General features: G+C 45.8%; 1 protein-coding gene across 6 annotated transcripts in view; it reads right to left on the bottom strand.

Moving 5' to 3' along the window:
• Positions 1-20,000, bottom strand: part of sulf2b (sulfatase 2b) — a 154,322-nt gene that overhangs the window by 96,236 nt on the left and 38,086 nt on the right. For 5 of the 6 annotated variants that reach the window (XM_042707662.1, XM_031566518.2, XM_031566521.2 and 2 more), the window contains exon 3: positions 248-299. The exons of the other annotated variant lie outside the window; for it this stretch is intronic. The gene's annotated coding sequence lies outside the window, so the exon portion shown is untranslated. The remainder of the gene's footprint in view (positions 1-247; positions 300-20,000) is intronic. 6 annotated transcript variants of the gene reach the window in all.

The following is a 20,000-nucleotide window of genomic DNA, read 5'->3' as shown; positions in this document are numbered from 1 at the left end:
CGCCGAGCCCCATCCATGGGTGAAGAAATAAGCCCCTAGGTGCCATCAGACAAGCAGCCCTCAGACACCATCAGAGGAGGAGAGGAGGAGAGGAGGAGGAGGAGGGGAGACAGGAGAGATGGGCAAAGGGAGAAAGTCAGAAAGATAGTGACAGAGGTGGAGAGTGTGAGTGTCTGTGTGTGTGTGTGAGAGAGAGAGAGCAGAAGAGAGAAGAATAGGTTTCATAATGGCAGAAAAATAGCCTTACCCTGGCTTGAAAGCTGCTGTGATGCTGCTGCAATTTGTTCCTCAACAAATCCCTGGAAACAGTACAAATGACTATGATTAGGAAACGACATGTGAATGAAGGGCACACAGAGGCTGCAATTTAATAGGGCTGTAAAACACACACTGCACTTGTAAAGTGAGACGCGGAAGAACTGAACACAGGCACATACAAACACAATCGATGTCAATCCAAGTTAACACACCTCTATGATACACACTCATCAACTGACACACACACACACACACACAGATACACTCTCACACACACACACAGAAAAAAAAATGCAATTTCAGAATGCTGCAAAGTTATTCATACACAAGACACATACACAAAAACACAATCAAATATACACATGCACACACACACACACACACACACACACACACACACACACCTATCACATCCTTGTCCTCTTCCTCCCCTTCAGTACTGACACCACAGCGGATGCAAAATTCATTGCGCTCATGCATAAGCTATGGGACATACATTACTCAGTGACCTTCAGCTAGCGCGCCCATCAAGGCAGCAATGAGAAAAGAGTGTGTTGTAGAGGAGCTGGGGCAGTGAAAGAAGTGTGTGTGTGTGTGTGTGTGTGTGTGTGGGGGGGGGGGTGGGTGGGCAGATGATGTGTTTGTATGAGCATGTGGGTGGCAATGGTAAATCTGTTATGTCTAACTCTTTTCTATCCATGTTATTCAAGAATGGAGCGCTGAAGCAATTTCTCCTATTCTCTAACAAAGTAGATCAGACAGGAGTCATCAAAAGAACTCCACTGGGGATAAATCAAATAGGACAGACTGGAGAAGATCAAGGACACATACTCATACTCACACACACACACACACACACACACACACACACAAACAAACACACAAACACACACACACACTCTCTCTCTCTCTTTCTGTCTTCCTTTCTTTCTTTCTCTCTCTCTCTCTCTCACACATACACACAAATGCTCACACACATTCACACACACACACACACACACACACACACACACACACACACACACACTTACAAACCTATACACAGATTCAGTCTAGGAAAGGCATTCCCGCACATACATCTACCCACCTATACAGACACAAATACCCTCTCACACACACACACACACACACACACACACACACACACACACACACACACACACACACACACACACACACACACACACACACACACACACACACACTCACACTGAGACACTACACACTACCTCTACACTCTTGTTTGACTCTCTCTCTCTTTTATCTTGACAGAATAGGGAGACAGCAGATAGCATCTCCCCCACACAGAACTGGAGTAGGTCTGACTTAAATATGCAGGGACGAGGTGACTAGGTCTCATTCCTCAACAGCTTAAAACTTTCTCTCTCTCTCTCTCTCTCTCTCTCTCTCCAACCACTCCATCTTCTCCTCTTTCTACCTCCACAAGGTCGAGTCAAACTCTTTTCCCCCTGTAATTAATGTGTCCCATGAATATGTATTCTATAGTTACTGCAGGGTGGCGAAGGGCATCTGTGAACACGCAGCCCACTTCTGGTTCAGTTAGCGCTGTGAAGGCTGGATGAACGCGGCGCTACGCGAGACCTCAGCCTCCTCCTACACTCTGGCCTCTTTAGTTCGCCTCTCGTAGTTTACCATCACACACAGGCACGGTGCCTACGCACACTACACATAGGTAGGTAGAGAGAGATAGAGAGAGAGAGAGAGAGAGAGAGAGAGAGTGGAGTGGAGTGGGGAGTGAAGTGGAGGTTCAGGCCTGTTTAGCTGAGAGGCTAGCTGAAGATAAGTGCTAGCAGAGCACAGGCATCTCCAACAAGTCCAGTCAGCACAAACATGTAGTAGGCCTATGCAAATAGTGCATACAGAGCCTGTAAGTATGAGAGCTGTCTCATTCCCAATGCATGGTATGTGCTAAGTGGTGCTTTGATGACTGTAAAGCAATATCTCTAAATGCCATAAACACAAGCAGTTAGAGGCACACAAGAGTCTTTATGCTGCAGGGCTGCTCTGTCGGGGAACATCGCAGATACATAGCTCACACTACAGAGTAGTTTTCTATTCATTTTTACAACTAATGTCTAAATGAAGTGATATCATTGACTAATACAAAGGTTACTTTTACTGCTCACAAATTCCCCAGATTTATAAGCATAAAAATTGTGCTTGGGAGGCTGTGGATTACGTCCTCCTGCACTACCGTGATGGTGTTAACTCACTCATGTGTGGGTGAGCCAGTGAGTTAGCGTTTTAGCATCTGCGCTAATGAGACTACATCGCTAACACCTGTCCCACATTTGTAGGCCCCACCAGTCACTAGCTTGGAGCCGAGTCATGCCTCACTACACACACACACACACACACACACACACACACACACACACACACACACACACACACACACACACACACACACACACACACACACACACACACACACACACACACACACAAACATTCATGGACACCAAATGTTAAGTCGCATCGTTGAAGCACCTAGAATGCCATCCTGTTACAAACAGGCCTCTGCAACCACATCAGCATCTGTCTGCAGTCATTCAGTCACACACAATAAAACCAGAGATGTGTGGCTGTTCTACCACTCAAGTAACTGCAGAAAACAAGTATAAGACTCGTTTTAGCTGCAGCTTCCGAAAAGGCACAACTGTCTATGAAATAGAGGTGGAGAAAAAAGAACACAGGGGAAAAAGCAGCTGGCCGTGTAAAGCTGGTATGATGGTGTTACCACTATTTTCTGCTGGTATGAACAAATCTAAAAGTGATCAAATACCAAGTCGACACCTGTAGCCTTCAGCGATGATTTCCTGTTCACCTAAATGATGACATCCTGCACACTGGAGCTTCAGGGCGCTTTAAACATCCTGCTGTATTTATCCCGCTTTGCAGAAAGCTCCTCAATATAGTCAAATAGCTAGAGTCTAGCCTTTGGATATATGAAAAGTATTCCCTTAAATCCACACAACAACTGTGTCAGTCCCTCTCGATGAAGCCCTGTGCAGGCGTCACATGCAGAAACATGGAGCTGCAGTGGCGGGCTTCGCCCTGGACCAGACCACACACCAAGCCTGGCTGCGAGCCTCACAGGCCTGCCACATAAATTATGAAGCAGGCCCTATCAGGCTGGGTGTCTGGGGGGCGAATCCAATCCCACACCTGTGAGGCTGGGCCTCTGTAACGACCCGCTTCGTCTCTGGCTCTCCACTCCGACACCTCTTATTTGTGTGTGTGTGTGTGTGTGTGTGTGTGTGTGTGTGTGTGTGTGTGTGTGTGTGTGTGTGTGTGTGTGTGTGTGTGAAGGGGGGTTTTGTTGCAGGAGGACAATGGCTATGACTATTCTCCTCAAGGTTGTTTTCTTGTCCCTATGAGGGAACTTAAAATAGGCTTTAGCCACACTCACACTAAGTGCCTTGATGACCTCTCTCCTCCTCCACTTTCTTTCTACCTCTATCTCTCTCTTCACTGCACCACGGAGTAAACTTATTCAAACTAAACTGCAGTGACTACAGAATGTCACCAGTGCACAGATCTCCGTCGGGGAAAATGTGTAATCGATACAACACTTTTATTTGCCTCCATGCAGGCAAGACATATGGAAATGCCGTATCCAGGTTTGCTAGTGTAGTGTTGTGTAGTAGTTAGAACTAGGGATGGGCATTCGATTAAATTGTCTTAATCGATCGTCGGGAGAATTAACGATCGATTTTCGATTAATCATTAATATTTTTATATTAAAATTCACTATTTATAGGCTATATTAAAATGCAGTGAAAATAGAAAAAACACAGCGTGTTTCCTCATTGAGATATTTATTACAAGATGAACAACTCTTGTGGCAGTTAAACTTACAAGATGGACAACTCTTGTGGCAGTTAAACGGGATCCGTTCAATGGTTACACTTGAAAATATGCGCTGCTGTACTCTTAAGCAGCGGAGCCGACAGCTAGAAGCCGGTGCTCATAAACACAACTGACCTTCGTTTTTTTTTCTCTCTAACTAATTAATCTCACATTTTGAAATGCATTCATCTAGATTCATCGTGATTAAAAGTTTGTTTTCTTTCAAAGACTAAATCTTATAAATTAACGAGTAATCACTTCATTCATTATTTTAGACACTGTTGTTTAATTGTATTTTGTTCGTGCTCTCTCGCCATCAGCCAAGGAATGTATGCGAGACACAATGGTGCCCCTCGACGGTAAATCGTAAGAATTGTCCGCTGAAGCAATTCGAATCACCTCAGTCAGCCCACCGTCTTCAACTATGTTGATGGGCCGACAGTCACCCGCAACCTAAACTGCTACAGCGTTGGTAACCTTTTCACGGACTGGTCTAGTTAATTTCCTAGAGAAGTCGTGGAGTGTGGGTTGGCGACCATCTAACCTGGGACTGCTTTCTGTCGGGTGCTTTGCATTAAGGTGATAACTTAAAGATGAGCTGCTTCTGTGATAGCTACATTCAGCTTGACAAATGCTACATACAACTTTAGTTTTGTCGATTGTTCTGTCATTTTGCCTCTTAAACAGAAACTTTCCGCCCAACAATCCCTCAGCTCTCTCCATCTTCAACTACCGTCTCGGTCTCTTCTATCTAACTGACTGCAGACAAGGGGCGGTTTCGTGCCACGGGTCAACGCGCACCGGAAGTAAACAAAGTTGCGTTAACTGCGTTCAAATATTTGATTGCATTAATCTCCGCCACAGTAATCTCATAGAATAACGCGTTAACTTTGACAGCACTAAAATAAATAAATTACACGCACACTACGCAACAGAACATGCATTAGTTTTAATCGATGAAAAAATAATTTCATCGAGGAAATTCTTAATGATCAATTAATCGATCGTCGATTAATTATGCCCATCCCTAGTTAGAACTGTGTGCAAAACCACACACAGCCAACAACATTTGGCCATTTGTGCATTATTTTCAACATGTTTGAATTTAACTTTGGATTTCAACTTCTACATAAATGAAATAAGAAAAACAATGAAGTCATCCAGCCACCTCATCACTTTCTGTATAACTTCATTTGTGAACTTATATGGGTGTGTAGTGAGGGTAGTTCTATATCATATTACTGTTTTCAGCAGTGCATCTTAGCTTTGTTAATTTGTATAGATGAAACTCTACGCTGTCAGAAACCACCCACAGAGGTTTATCTATCGCCTTAATATGGTTTGGAGCAAATGCATGTTCATTCCCACAACAGTTCACATTTTTGAGTTTCCTAGCAGCAATGTTAAACTATCTTTACTCCAAATGTCACCTTGACTGAATATCTGCAATATCTGTAAGTGTAAAATGTGTATATTTTTCTATTGTTTGTACTCCGATTTCTCTAGCAGGAGTTGTTTTTCTCTTTTGAAAAACACTCAAGTAGAAGTTCAGTGGCAGCTTTTCTACAGCAGTGTGAATATTTTTAAAGCCCTTCATTGATGATGACTATTTCCTGATGCAGCACATCGAGGATGGTGAGAGCAGGAAGGTGGTGTCTGAGATATATATCAGGAAAAGGATCTTTTAAATAGAAACTCTTCATGGCAAGCTTAAGCAAGCCTTTAGAAAATGTTCAAACCCACAGAGAGAGAAAGAGAGAGAGAGAGAGAGAGAGAGAGAGAGAGAGAGTAAGAGGCAAGCAAACGTGAAAAAGAAAAGTGGGGAAAAAACTTGAGGGATAGCTGGAGAAGAGAAGTATCGATCTCTTCCTCACTCCGAGCCACTGGGGATGGACTGCACAAGGAGGAGCGGCCAGCGGGGGAGTGAGATGATGAGAGCCAGTGTTTTCATTGCCACACTTAGAGGCAGTCAGCCTTCCTGATAAATGACTCGAATGGAATTCACACAGCCTCCCCGCGGCAAGAGCGACCTGGTGGTGGAAAAGCCTTGGGGGCAAAAGCCATTGGACGAGAGCCAAGGCGGCCCGGCAGTATGGCGCTGCTGATTGGATGAGAATCAAAAGGTGCCGGGACCTCAGGAGGACCCTGGGGAGTTCTGAGAGGAAGCACTGCATTCAACATAGATGTCGGAAAAACAACAGCACCCAATTGGTCGACAACCACCCCCCCCTACCCCCAAACATGAAAAGCACACTAAGTACACATGCAACACTGAACACGCTCTGACAGCAGCTACTGGGAGCGTGCCGACGAGCACAGAGCGGATCCCTGCATTCCGCCGCACAATTCTAATGGGAATTCCTCAAGCTTGTCGACATGCCAAAGACAAATAATTGACTGAGGTGGAACAAGACTAAACTAAACAACTATGAGGGCTTGGCGAACTCACTCGCTGCCGCTGTGCTGAAAAGCCTCATTAATTATTATCAACGCGCATTGTACCATGTGATTGAGAAATACACAGCCTCCCTGCCAATTCAATTATGGCTTCTCCTCCGGCATTTCATTGCAATCTTTTTTTTCTCATCCCTGTATCTGTGACGCCTTAGTTACTGGCATGAGAAAGTGAGAGCTCCCAGTCTGCCATCTTGGTGAGGCATTAGCTGCACAGCCCCCCCCATTAACAGAGCAGAGCTCTTCAGTCAAGCCTAAGTACAGCACTGAGTAATAGATCTGGAGCTGCTATGATAAAGTATGCATACTCAGCAAACATCTCATGGTAAAGGCCATGGTGGAGCGTGGAGGTATTTTTGCTTACTGCATTTCAAGTCAGAGGAATGAATTCTATATACACCGAACGTTTATATACACAGACAGCATCAGCTCTGGTGGGAGAGCATGTAAGGAAGTCAGAGAGCCAGCGGCATCGTGGTTTAGAGTCCCTGGGAAAAGGGGTTATTAATAAAAATGAATACCTTCACAGTGTGCCGAGGGCCTTTGGATAGAAGCTAAATGAACACGCGGACGTATATTTAGATTATGAGTTCAACATTTCAGTGGGGAGAGCTGGAGGAAGTGCTGTGGATGGCGTGGTTGGAGGGACCGGAGGTCAAAATCAAGTGTGTGAGTGGGTAGCCATGTGGGATGGGAAATGAGGTTTTATGTGAGAGGGTGTGTGCATGTATGTGTGTGTGTGTTTGTGTGTGTGGGCATGCGTATGTGTGTGTGTGTGTGTGTGCGTGTGTGTGTGTGTGTGTGTGTGTGTGGGCATGCGTATGTGTGTGTGTTTGTGTGTGTGGGCGTGGGCGTGTGTATGTGTGTGTGTGTGTGTGTGTGTGGGCATGCGCATGTGTGTGTGTGTGTGTTTTGGGAAAGTCGTTTGTAGGACAGGTCAGAGAGTGGTGCTGTAGAGAGTGTAAATGTGCTGGGTTGGGAGGGGTTGGAAGTGGAGCATCAGTGAAGTGTGTTTGTGCTGCTAGGCGCTGCAGTTTGTGCTCTTTGGTTCGGCTCTCTGAGGGATTTCCTCGTTGTTGTCCTCTTCTCAGCTGTTTTCCCCCGCGAGGCACACAGGCCTCTCTGGGCTACCAGTGGCGTCTTGTTCCCCTTCGTGTCTGCCTCTCGAAGTTGTCCCTCAAAAAAAGGGCACCTTCACCCCCTCCCACATAACTCAACCCACATGCTGACACACCGACACACACACAGACACAGACACAGGCACGCAAACACATATGCGCACATGCACACACACACATACACGCACTGCTGTCAAAAACAAAAAGCCAATGCCCCGAGGTAGGGTCCCAGAGGTACCTCGTCGAGGGTGGCAGCTCACCTGCCTGCACAAACATGACTCCTGCTGCAGGGCAACACCACTCCCGAGAGCAGGTTGCCACACACTCCTCCTCCCACACACTCCTCCTCCCACACACTCAAGTAAGACGTTCAGGGGGACACAGCTGTCTGCTCTGCGCTGGATACACGGCATCTGCGGTTTGTATCAGTTACAATCACACCATTACCTGAATATTTATTTGGGAGATGGTTTTGTTTCTTAGGTTTCGTATTATTATTATTAAGTAGTTTTCTATTATGCTCGGCACTCCTTGTGGCCTTGGAGATCTCAGCACTCCATTGGACCAGTTGATCTATAGGAACACATACAGTGCAAGCATATATATTGCCAGGATTTTCTGGAAATCACTAACCATAACCTGCCAAGGGTATGCAGTGGCTAAACATGACATAATCACACACAATCATAAGAACATTTCACATTTTCAACAAATCCTTTAAATTTAGCTTCACCCAGTGACCACAGCACTTGGTTCCTGTAAGAACATTTCCTTTGCACACAGGGTGCACCCAACCAGAAGTCTAGCCACTTAGAAGAACAATGGGGTGCCTTCTAAATAGGGCTGAACGATTAATTGCATTTGCGATTTAATCACGATATGATAGAACGCGATTTTCTAACCGCAACGTTCGTGATTAAAAAACGTGGTAAAAAAAAAAAAAAAAAAATTTAATAATTTTTTTTTTTTTTTTTTTAAGATGGTACATTTTGCACACAGTGTTTAAAAAGTGCATGCCTAGTGTTTATACTTAAAATTACTTTTTTAAATTACTTAAATGCACAGTGGCAAAGCCACCGATTTGTTGTTCTTGTTTCTGTAATGAGCAGTTAAATAAAAATGTAAAATGTGGGAAAGAATATTTTACACTAAATGTATCTAATATTGTGTTGGTCATATTTAAATCATTCATTACGTTTTGTTGGGAAAAAAAGAGGATAAAAAAAATCGCATATCGAATCGCAATCGCAATATTTTGGTAAAAAATCGCAATTAGATTATTTTCCCAAATCGTTCAGCCCTACTTCTAAACACCACCACGATGGCCCGAAGCTAAAAATCTCCTGTCATTTATGGCCTGTGACTGGGGATTTACGCCGGCAACCAGGGGCCATGCTTGTTTACAACCCACAATGCCCCCCTGATTCTCATGGCTTATCTGGCACACAAACAGGTGTCCCTTCCTGTAGTATAGTAGCAGCTGGGGGAGTAGAGGCTGTGTGGGGTGTGTATGGCCTGCGACTAACCTAGGACAAAACATGGAGAATGGGAAGCATATACTGAAACTGTCACTACAGACACTGGAGGATTCAATAGCTACTAAATCGCGAAAACAGACACATTTATTTCGGTGATTAGTTTGAACAGGAAGACATTCTGTGGGTGAGAATGACTAAGGGAGACTGTGTAGGATTTCCATCTATGGAGTCAATAAGAGAGGGAGCAGCTGAGAAATCACTAGAGAAATCTTAGTGTCATACTGTCAGTGTTAAAAAAAAGCAATTTACTCGTTACTTCGGTGCCATGAAGATGGTGTCTTTGTCAGGGGAACTAACACAAGAGAAGGTGGAGGAATGGATGGCTGGTGTCAGAGCACTAGCCTGATGTTAAATCTTTTCTTTTTCTTTCCAGAGAGAAAACACCACTTGGGGGCATAATACCGATTCCTCCAAACCAACACAAAGAGTGCTCTTTTTTTTTCCTCTCTCCATCCTCGCTTCTTGTCTTTCTTTTGTAATCGTCAAACACGCTACAGGATATAAGCGCAGAGGTTAGGAGAGAAAAAGTGGCAATGATAAGATCAGGCTACAGAAAATAGAACGTCCTCTGGCTGGACTTTAATGGGTTTGTTTACCTCGCTCACTTCTGTTTGCAGACCAGACATCAGCGGGACACTTTTCAAAAGAGCAGAAATACCGCCCGAGGCCACAGCAAGGACATTTTTATTAACTCGCTCTCTCTCTCTCTCTCTCTTTCGCTCTTTGTAATGTCACTTTCTTTCTCCCTCTCCCTTTCTCACTCTATCTCTCCTCTATCACATTTTTCTTTATCTCTCTGTTTTCCCTGCATCCCCATGCCTGTGCACTCTCCTCTCTCAACGTCTGCAAATCACACGCTGTGTCAGCCCCCAGTCTCCAAAGAAACAAATCAAATATGCAATATTCAAATAGTTGATAGATAAATATGCACGCTGGCACGAAAGACTGTAGCCTCGCTGACAGGAAATGAATGATCTCTCAGTGTCTCCCTGCTTTTCCCCTCAGCCCTTGGCGTGAGATGTGAGATGTGAGTGGCGTGCCGAAACACTGCCTCCCCTTTCCACGGGCCTTGTTTGCTGCGTGAAGACGACCAAGGCAGGAGGGGATTAAAAGGCCCCCTTGCACAACATCGCTGTCTTAATGTGACACTTGCTCCTATGCTGAAGTGAGGATGAGACAAGAGAAAAGGACAAAAAGAGAGAGACAGAGAGAGAGAACAAGAATCAAACAAATATATGAAAAGTGATGACAGACCAGTCCGACTCCACCTACGGTGCAGAAACATGGCTGTGAACCCAGGTAGGATAGATTCTAAAGGGATTAAAAATGCTCCTTCCCTCCTTCCCTCACTCTGTCTTTTCTTGTCTTTCCATTCCACCCCTCCCCTCCCTCTCCTATGCTGTCTGCAGGGCAGACTCCATGTTGACAATCATAATGTCTTTGACATGAACCTGGATGAGCAGCACAATGACGACTCACAAGTACAGCCGGCTCCCCAATTATGCTGATTACCCCGACTCGCGGGCCTTTGAAGCCGGCTAATTTGCTCACTCTTCACGATTACCTAAACTCACAATTAGGGACATGTTTAACAGCTTGTCTAAACAGAGTAGTGTGTTGGAAATGGAGAGAGGGTAAAAGGGAGGGAGAGAGGGAGCGTTTCACACGCCTTCTTTTTTTCTGTCTTGGAGGCAGAGCAAAGCTAACTTCAGTAGCACCTTTCCTTTTCTCACACTGTAACAGGAACGGCACGGAAGAGGGTCTGGCTGTTGGCATTGCAACCAAGAAGAGAAGAGAGGAGGAACAAGGTCAGAGAGACCAAGAAAAAGAGAGAGAGAGAGAGAGAGGAAGAGAGAGAAGGAGAGAGGGGAAGGATAGTCCAGCCCAGTCTCTTTAGCACTCAGTGCAGCCTGGGACTTTAAACATGTAGACTTTCATTCATGCTAAGATAGGATCATGCTAATAAATGACCTGTCGTCCTTGCAAAATGCCTGATATCAGTGAGGGGAAGGATTCAGTCCTTCAGTGCTTCAGTGTAGACTCAAGTGGCCCTCAACCAAATTCCAATAACCTTGAGCTTGAGACATTATCGAGTTAAGTGATTGACCCGCTAACACTTGGCACGAAGCATGCAACTAATATACAAAGATATGACCACGTCATGAACATGTTATGATGACAGATCCCATATCCTGTCATAAGTCATTATGATGGTCAGTTGGCAACGATACAGCAGCATGCTATTGTTATCTGACAGCTCTTGGTGACAGATGTAACAATCATAAGCACAGGGATAAGCAACAAGCAATGAACATTTTGAAAATGTCTACCATTGATGATGGAAGCATGACGATATGGCATCACTGCTGTAACACCGCAATGATGACTTACGACGGGATACTGAATCATCCATGACACGTTTATGCTGTTTTTATGTGTACGACTGCCAGTTTCTCTATTTGTTTCATGTTAGCATCTCCGTGCTAGTTCCTATTTTGTATCTATTTTGTTTGTGGTTTGCTGCACTGCTCAAGACCAGTCTGTATTCAGTCTCTTTGGATATTAAAACCCCGTTTCTTGCGTCCAGTCTTCTGGTTCAGCCAGAGGGTCTTCCTATTGAATACCACTTTGTGCCTCTCCTTAAATGATTATACTGCTCTGGAATAAAGGACTTTATTATTTATGTCATACCAAGTAGGACATAGAGGCTCAGAATGAATAATTTTAGTCAGCAGTTTCAGTCCTCAGACTCACCGCCTATCAGCAAGGCAAAACATTTTTTTTTATCTTTTGGACAAAGGAGAGCTTGCTGACCATCCAAAATCTTCTTGCAGTTGGAAGAAAACATGCTGACAAAAACCATCACAAATGGAGTCTTTAACAAAAAAGCCAAAAGGCAGAAAAGTATGTGTAGACTGTTGCGGATAAAAAGAGAAGAGAAAAGAAGCGAATTTGATTGGGAGGAATGTTGGGAGTGGGGGAGTGAAAAAGAAAAATGGACAGACAGCTGGAGAGGAGAGGAGAGGAGAGGAGAGGAGAGGAGAGTTGGTGGGGTGCAGGCGGGCTGGCTGGCTGATGGTCTTTTTCATGGAGCAACAGACTGGATTGATTGATCGTCCACGGACGCTCAAGGCTCTGTGATGTGTGATCTCACTGAGGGCCTTTTTTTCTCTTTTTTTCTCGGACATTCAGTCACAGCGCGGCACCAAAATGCTACACGCTCCATTTAACTCCTGGAGCAGCCAGACAATACCTCCTCCCACCACCACCACCACCACCCCCACTCCTGTCAGCCCACAACCCCACACCCCCCTACATCTACCACCCCCCCTTCAAAAGCCTATGAGCTCATCCATCAGACACACACCCCACCCCACACCCACCATCTACTCCCCCATCCAACCCGTTCCCAACCTTGAAGCAAACCGAGACGCCAGATTTGTTATTAAACGCCAGCCCCCAGAAACTTCACCTCAGCCTGGCGCTTGCCCTCACTAGCCTTGACAGACTATTTTGTTCCTGCATTAATAAAAAGGGCTTTATTTTATAGATTTATTTCTTGTTTTAAACAATACAGCGCAGCTGCGCTCTGCCCCCTCACTGCTGATGTGCTGACAGCGCCATGGCAATGAGATACACATGCTGATTGGCCGGAGGTCCCAGCAGGCCCATAAATCTGTGTGGTGTGCCAAGGCCGCAACGCACTGGTTCCACTCTCTGGGGGATAGGAGAGAGCGGTGTGTGTGTGTGTGTGAGTGTGCATGTGTGTGTGTGTGTGTGTGTGTGTGTGTCTGTGTATATGTATGTATATATGTATGTATGTATGTATGTGAGAGTTTTTGTGTGTGTGTGTGTGTGTCTGTCTGTCTGTGTGTATGTGCATTTTCATTTTCGTGCATTTTCATGTGTGTGTGTGTGTGTGTGATGAGGGCATAAAATGACCACCGAGAGAGAGAGAGAGCGCGAGAGAGAAGAAGCCAAGCTTGACTGCAACCCTAAAGCACAATAAAAAACTACAAATCTGAACTCAAACACATGGGACCACTTCCCAATGGCTGCGGTTTCATGACTAGCTTGGCATCTCTCTTTCTCTCTCGTGCTCTCCATCCACAGTTCATTTACTCTTCAAATCAAATGAATTTTTACAAAATTGTGCAATGCCTGCATTTTGCGTCCCTTGAGTAAGCATAGAGCCTTTTGTACCCTCAGAATAATGCTGCATGAGGTAGCAGTGGGGTGGGGGGCTGGGGACAGGGGAGAGGAGGTTTAGGCAGCACATACTAATGTCCAGTGCAGTGCCACTAGAGGTTCATCAATGTCCAACCGCTTCATGAAATGAAACACATATCCATGGTCTGTCTCTGGTCTGTCCCTCTTTATCTTTCCTCCATCTGTCTCTCCTTCCATCCCTCGTTTTTAGAATGAGGTGTTGTATGTGACCATGGTAACCTTTCCCGTGGAGGATGTTTGTACCTGACTGGAACACTGACTGCTGAATGGTCAGCGAAATGCTACAAGTCACACTGGATCTCAGCAGGTTCAAGGAAACATCATTTGGGATTTCAGCATGCCTCTGTTTACCGAAGATTAATGGTAAGAGCTCAAGACCTCTCTATACATTCATAGAGGCCACATAGCTGTGTGCACAGATGGGTGTGTACAAAGGGACACATACACACTAGCATACACAATCACACACTGCCACCCAGAACCACTCCAGCACTTCAACCCCTCTTACAACCTCAATTCTCCAAACACACACACACACACACACACTTGCACACACTTGCACACACACACACACACACACACACACACACACACACACACACACACACACACACACACACACACACACACACACACACACACAGACTCAGGTAGGAAAAACAGAAATGTCACTCCAAATGTCAGCTTTATTCTGGATTTACAGCCCAATCCCCCATGCCGAGCGAGCAACAAAGCAAACAAGTGACTGGATGGATCCATAAACAACAACTATAACCTACAACACACCACACACACAAATACACACACACACACACACACACACAAACAAAGGCAGAACAAACACACACACACACACACACACACACACACACACACACGCACGCACGCACGCACGCATTCACAAATGCAAAGCCTTCCCTTGTGTGTAGACGGCCATGTCACGCACATCAAGTAAAAAAGCAGAAATGTGCACAATAGAAAGAGAATACACTGGGGACAGCGGAGAGAAACAAGAAGATGGAGGACAAAAAATAAACAGGGTGATTTTGTGGCAACGGAAACACTTTAATAACACGGCCTTGGCCCCCACGGCTCCGCCTCCGACAAGTCCATCAGTAGTGCTCCCTCCCAGGAGACACGCTGTCTCCATTATCCAACAGCAGTCAGCACTCCGCCCTTTAAACAATGCCAGTTTCTCCTTTAATAACAGGCGCCGTGACCCCGCACATCAATATACTGCAAAAAAATAAATATAATCCTCCTTGTAGGATGAGGAAAAAAAACAACAGCAACAATGCCTGTTAGACAAACGTGATCATCATTCTCTTGGCTCATCGCCAGCATGGATTTTTTAATAACGCTGAGCTGAGCTGAGGGAGGGAGGGGGGCGAATGCTGAGTCAGGGTGTCATCCCTCCACTCCTCCACCTCCCCTGACTCCTCCAGCACCTCCTCCCCATCCTCCAGCCCTGCCATGCCAAGACCATGCTCATCACCTACTACACTTTCACTGGAGGCCCCTGACACCCTTTGGAGAGCAGCACTGAAGCAATTATAACAGATGCATTTTCAAAGACAAGGTTTCATAGAGGGTTTTATTTTTCTGCCTTTTCCATGTAGAAACTTTGATTATTTGAAGTACCCGTGATGAGTCTTTCAGCAGTTTTCTTTACCCAGAAGTAGAGATTGCTTTGAATGTGTGTGGATGCGGCTCCAGCTGACACGTATTTGCACCCATCTGTATACGCGGAAAAAAAGTGAAAAACACTGACGTCATGCCTCGCTATCACAGGGTCAGGAGTCTGGTGGTTATTATTCCGCAAATGCAGAGAAACCAAAACCAATGTAATGAGAAACAGCACTGTAATCTCCCTCACATTCATTTCATAATACATCATTTGCTGAATGCAGCACTGAGATGGAAGCGAGGGGGAGAGGTAGGGAAAGAGAGAGGGGGGGGGGGGAATGAAGAGAGGGAGAAGAGATAGGGATGAAGAGAGGGGGAAGAAGAGACAGGGACGAAGAGAGAGCATTAGACAAAGCAAAGAGGTTAGGTTTCCACCAGGGTCTGTGTTTCGACACATTTCCTTCCCCTGGCTCCGAAGCTGGGGAGGCTGGTAGTCTGTCTGGCCGTGAGCAGGGTGTCTATGTCACACACAGCTTTCTGTGCAGGGGCCAGAGGCTCCACTGACCCACAGAGGCCCATGGCAGTGTTTGTGTGTGGATCACCAAGTCATGGAAATAATCAGAACAATATAATAGCATTAGAGAGAGAGCCAGAGAGAGAGAGAGATACAGAGAGACAGAGAGAGAGGGAGAGAGAGAGAGAGATACAGAGACAGAGAGAGAGAGAGAGAGAGAGACAGAGAGAGAGACAGAGGGAGAGAGAGTATGTGTGTGTGTGTGTGTGTGTGTGTGTGTGTGTGTGTGTGTGTGTGTGTGTGTGTGTGTGCGTGCTGGGGGCTGTATTATGGTCTACGTTAGTAGTATATGTTAGTGTGTGTGAGCACGTGTGCCTGTTCTGGCGTGTCTGTTCTGTATGTGGATGCATTAGGGGCTCCTGACTCAGGCTCTGGCTCTGATCAGCATGGCTGCATTCACAGTCATGATCCAACCTCCTCAATCAAAGTCAGGCCTAAGATCACTGGGTAAAAATAGCCACAGGTCAATGCAAGACCGAGGATAGCACAGAGACACAGGAAAGAGACAGAGAGAGAAAGAGAGAGAGAGAGAGAGAGAGAGAACACGGAAGAAAGGAAGAGAGAGACAGTGAGTGAAAAAGAGAGAGAGATGGGGAAAAAAGTCAAGAAAATGAAAAAGTACAAGCGCAGGTTCATTTTTCTGGTGGTCATAGCCTCAGGGACTCCACTAGACTTGTGGGATTGCTGGCATCTGTCTGTCCCAGACAAGGGAACAGGAGGAGGGAAACTCAATGAACCCAGAAACAGAGAAAGAGAGAAAGAGAGAAAGAGAGAGGCGGGAGAACAGAGGATAGCGCACACAAAAATTCACACACGCAGACACACACTAAAACTCACTTTCAATGAGACCCCCCCCCCCCCCACACACACACACACACAGCTGGACCAAATCATTAGAGACCCAATCACCAGTATGGAGACAGCCGAATCACCCAGACGTGTTGCTAGCCAAAAATACCACCATACACACACAAACAGACACACACATGTACACACACACACTCACTCACATGCTCGGATAGATCGCAGCAGAGATGCTTACATCGGCGCAGGCAGATGGCTCAATAACAAACACAATATTGAGGTTTTTGTGGAGCTCGTCCAGTAATTAAAGACAGCTTACACTCCTAATTGTATTATCAGCCTCGTCCCTGGAGCCTGTTTATTGAATCTTCTCCTGCAGACACGTCCAGGGCAGCATTGCCGTTCTGCTGGGGAAGGTATGGATGGATAGCATAGCCTAGCACTGCACTGCACTGCAGTGTAGCGGTGGGACCCAGGGTCTTGGGATCAGGCCCACACGGTTTAGGGTTTCAGCTTGACCAAGGACAAAGAGTGAGGGGATATGGTGCTTACTCTCCTTGGGGGGGGGGGGAAGGAGGACAACCCTTAAGAGCTCAACACACGTCCCCTTCTTAAATCATTTATAGTTCAATGAGTCTGATGAAGATAAGTTTGAGGCAAAGAACATGCATTTAATGGAATACATCAAAGCATTCTTCATTTCACCGAAGAGATGGAAAGTCTTGGGTCATCCTCGGTCAGTGATCCCTTATCGTCCAATTCAGCCCTTGACCAGGTACATAATTACTTAACATGTATTCCTGATCTTCATGGATTATAAAAATTACTAAGGCTATGCATTTCTATGGTTCTTGGCTGTAAATGAAGGTTTATTTTGGAAATGTAAGCTGTTATCTTGATGAGATTGCAGATGCCCCTCATTAAAAAGGTTACTTAAAGAGGATGTCTGAACAACGAGCCCTTCATTATAAAGTCTTTGTCAGAGACTCCCTTTGGGAGTGAGATGAATATCTCTTAGATCCAAGTCAGTCCATCGTCTAGTAAAGTACAGTGGTAACAAGCCAAGGTTTTGTAGTATGCATGCTACAAATCATTCTGGGTGCAATGATCCATTCTATGACTAAATGTTGATAAAAACCTTCACCTGGGGGCAAACTCACTGGAGGGTGGCTGTATGTTCAAAACCAAATGGCCATGTCTCGGTGTGTGTGTGTGTGTGTGTGTGTGTGTGTGTTGGCAGTAATTCTTTGCGTATAAAAAGTCTGTGGCTGTGTTAATGTGATGTGAGTTACTATGCTGCGCTGCCTTACTCTGTCAGAGGGGGATGTTCGCTTCATCATGCGTTAAGTGGACGCATAAATCTCCATGTGCACAACAAACAGGCCTCCTTTTTCACACTTCCTAACGTCTATGTTCACGAAATCTTGAAATCAAATCATAAAAATCTTCTCTGGAGATATTGAAGAGATTACTCATGCGTGCACTCATTCAAAAGCCCATGTCTGGGTTAATGTGGTGTGCTACAATGCCAGTAAAAACAGAAGATCTTTATCGAATGTACTCGAAAACGTAATCTGTCTCTCCCTCGTGTTGACATCCGCAGGCTACTTTAATATCAGTTTGAGTTAGCGATTATACACGTGTCATCCTGATCTATGATAGGGGTGTCCAACACCCAGGAGGGAGATGGGAGATGCACCCTTCTGCTGAGTTCCAATGGGACCCCTGTCTTACACACCTGATGACACTCATCAAGCCCTTGAGGAACATGGCCACAGAAAGCTGGCCCTACACCTGAAAGGAAGTCAGAGGAGCAGGAAGAGGCAAGACTGCTCAACCCGTCAGGGGAGTAGAGTCAAAGCAGAGTCTTTTTCATAGGTCATGTCTCTTGCGTTTATTGGTTTCCAAGCTAAGAATTCCATCCCATTCTTTGAACCGGTGGGGCAAATTTTTTCAGCTGAGCCCATAGTTAAAACACAATGTGCAGTACGTGCGCGGACCAAAAGGTTCAATTTAGTTCCGTGTGACATTTGAGAGCGAGACATGAAGCTATTCTTCGACCTCTCTGCATCGTGTCTGCTCCCTATGCACAAGTATTCTGGAATTCTCTCAGCTGGGCTTCCCATTGTCTCAGGTGCTGATACTGGCATTTAATCAATGCTCCCCTGCGTCTTCACAGTGTTCTTTAGGAGATCAGGAAGGCAGCGGGGACCATCTTTTCATCGGTTTGAGGAGCCCAGACAGACAGACCCCGAGGTAATATGGAAATCAATACGAGCTACAGAATTAGCCCAAGCAAAGCCAATCCTTTAAGCCGTGTGCGCACACACACACACGCGCACATGCGCACGCACACACACACACACACACACACACACACACACACACACACACACACAAACACACACACACACACACACACACACACACACACACACACACACACACACACACGTGACTCGATGGTGCCGGGGAGAAAGGCACCTGAATCAATAATAAAAAAACAGGCTTTATTGGTAATGCGCTCTTTCTGGCTTCTCGTTCTCATTTGCAGCGCCTCACACAGCAAGCACCTGAGCCCCGAAAAAAAACCATCAGGCTTCCAATTTTGTGGAGGCGGAGATTAAAAAATTAAAGGCGGAGAAAAAATATCCGGAGGACGTCCTGGTGAAGTTACTTTAGTCTTGCTTTATGATTCCTCGGAGTCGCTTTTTAAAAACCATTTGCGGCCCGCCTTTAATTAACTCTCCCAGATTTAAACACAATAGAGAGATAGAGGAGAATGGAATGGGGCTGCTGCTGATGGTGTGTGTGTGCGGGGGGGGGGGGGGGTGATGTGGGGTGAGTCGTAAATGTTTCTGTACGCTGTCGTCGAGGCGACGAGCTCCACACCGCAGCTGGGGCGGTACCTCGTAACACTCAGACATCAGTGGGGTGGGGTGGGGAGGGGAGGGGGGGTTAGACATTATGCACCAGCGACGGCTGCCAAAGCACCCGGCCATTCTGAGGACAAAATGAGAAGCCATCGTGCGTAATTGGATCGTGAATGAAAAGCTACAACCCCCCCACCGGTCCTCGTATCTGCCAATTATCGTCGTCCTTTCATAGGAAGGAGTCAAATCATTGTCACCTCTCCCCGCCCGTCCCTTCCTCATCTCTCGCCGGCCAAATGAGACTTCCTCCCGTTCACTTGGCCCATTCTTACCGGGCCACCTCCATTATGTGCAAGCCACTCGCTGAATCAACCTCCACTTAACGCGTTCAAGAACACAGACAGTGGGAGATAAAGGCAGGGCCATTTTTAACGCTCTGACCTGCTCTCTCCCCTCTTACAATTACCAGTTTATTTTACCATTGACACACATAAGATATGAGGTGATTTTCAAACACGAGCCCTTGAACTACGCTAGTGCATCCTACCTGGAGCAATGGATGACGATAACTGAGACCCAGCCCTTATCCCTAACCGAACGATGCTCAGACAGATAAACCTAATTACTAATGATCTCTCTTCCGCTCCTTTCT

This window comes from Clupea harengus, chromosome 4 (genome assembly GCF_900700415.2).
Source record: "Clupea harengus chromosome 4, Ch_v2.0.2, whole genome shotgun sequence".
NCBI classification, from domain to species: Eukaryota; Metazoa; Chordata; class Actinopteri; order Clupeiformes; family Clupeidae; genus Clupea; species Clupea harengus.
The sequence above is the reverse complement of the archived record's forward strand: the minus strand, read 5'-3'. Positions and strand labels throughout refer to the sequence as shown.